Source organism: Lepisosteus oculatus, chromosome 4 (assembly GCF_040954835.1).
Source record: "Lepisosteus oculatus isolate fLepOcu1 chromosome 4, fLepOcu1.hap2, whole genome shotgun sequence".
NCBI classification, from domain to species: Eukaryota; Metazoa; Chordata; class Actinopteri; order Semionotiformes; family Lepisosteidae; genus Lepisosteus; species Lepisosteus oculatus.
Genome location: NC_090699.1, coordinates 31,251,814 through 31,254,053, shown reverse-complemented (window position 1 = coordinate 31,254,053; position 2,240 = coordinate 31,251,814).

The following is a 2,240-nucleotide window of genomic DNA, read 5'->3' as shown; positions in this document are numbered from 1 at the left end:
GTAAGGGTTAAAATTTTAATATTTTACTTATAAATAAGATATTTACATTGTAGCCATGAATTGAAAAGGAAAGTAAGAGGAATACATTAGTCTTCAAAGAGATTATAATTTTCCTCCAACAAGGAAGTTAGAGGTACTGTTCATAACGGCCAGAATAATACTGCGGTAAATTTCTCTAGCCTTTTCAAAAGCTCTTGTTTTTAGTTTTGCAAATTACCCCAAGACATGCAAAATGGCTCATCTTGAATCCACATCCAGGCAAATGAGGAGAGTGTGGAAACTAGATCTGCTGTGTTCTTTGTAAGCACGACAATATGCTACTCTTCAAAGCAAATTCTATGCAAATTAATTGTGTACTGCTGGCACAAAATGAGGTTAATCATGGTTTAGAGCTAGATATTTGTATTCGCTGTATTAGCTGTGTAATAAGGTAGTTTCAGTAACTTAATTTAGCAGTTTTTAAACAATGGCTCATTTCTTTTCTGTTCCCAAATCCATTATTTTTTACAGTCTATTGACTCTTAAAGCTTCAGTACCCTTCACCGTTTCAATCTTTTATAATTTTTTTTGAAAGAATCTTGCAATTCCCAAACCACTTTACAAATAACTGGGACAAAAAAAGACAATATGCATCCTACAATCCAAAGGAAGGCGGTATAAACAGGTTTTAAAATTAGATTTGAATTGTCTCTGTCCGTTAAGTATTCCCATTTACAGTGGAAGGTGTGCCTCAGGTACACTGCTGGAGAAGATCTCATCTCAACACGCACGCTCCATAGTCTTGTTTAGGGGACAAGCAGGAGACTGGAGTCGGAGAACCCACATCTGCAGCTAGAAGCTCAAGAGGGGTATTCTGAAGTCTGCACATAGATTAACAGCAAGGCAGTACAGAGATACAGTAACAAGACAAAATCTATACAATATGTTCATCATAACGACACCTAGCTGATCCTCTAGCTGCTCAGTTTTAAGCGTGTTGAAGTTGAAGTTAAGTGCGAAGCGGGTGGAGCAATACAGTAGTTGTGTATTTTTGTTTTTTTATCATCCAGATTAGTTTGCCTGCTGTGGGCAAACACAAGACACGACAGGATGGGATGTAACCAAGCAATGCTCCTAAAATGAAAGAGGGGCATTAATAGGCATGATTAGAAAAGTGGATTTTTGCTGTGGAAAGCTAAGATGATGCAATGAAATGGTTTGTGCAAGTTCACCATCAGCTATATAATTCAGAAGCCTCCTGATCTTTAAGCACACAGTAAGAAAGGCAATTAAATTAAATTAAACTATGAAATAAATTGTATTAGTATATATTTGGCTTTCAGTTTGCACTGGTGATGTAGATTTAGTTCAACTGGCATGAAATCCAACAGTCCCCCAGGACCTGAGTTAGGAACACTGGTTTAGAAGAAATGTATTTATCTGACAGAAATATGAAAAGTAGAGGTAAAGGAATGGCATCTGTAACCTGAGCCTGATTAATGAGATGTCAGCACCACTGAGCATTGACACGTACCTGTTTCAAGAGCTCTTCCCTGCTGGACTTCATATCTAAGTTTTTTTTTTTATTCAGTGGCACCAACTGAAAACTGTTACAAAAAGAAGGCATTTGATTGACATTTTTCTGAACTCGCACAAACTGATGTCTTGTCTCAGTGTGTATTTCTTTATTGATCTTTAATGATGATTGTCGATTGATTGTGAAACCTGTCCATACAAATTGAATGAACCTTTAAAAGAATAGTAGTTCAATAGCACTTTGATTCTTCTACATGCTTCTTGCTACACTTGCTTTTCTATCATTGCTGTATTTTGCTTACTTTCTGTGTTAAAATTATGCTGCAACCTACATTCCTACCTTATTTTAAAACTTGATATATTAGACTGTAACCTTTATTATGCTGTCTGTCAAATGAAAATAGAAATGACGATTAAAAAGATCATTCCTTCCTCTTCCTGATAATCAAAAGGCAGTTTTATTCTGACTGAAAGTAAAGTATGAATCCGGCCAACGGTTTCTTTTATGAGATGCTGTTGAAAATATTTGGGAAAAGCTTTTTGGAAATGCTGTGTATAAAAGCTATACTATTAATATCAAGTATTAGATTGTAGCCTTAGTTATTGTTACAAAATCTTCAAAATTTGAACTGTAAGGGAAGAATTGGTTTCAAAACTGCAATTCTCTTAAAGAGTGCTGAATTGAATTTATTGGATATACATTATAATAAAAGAGAGAGAAAATG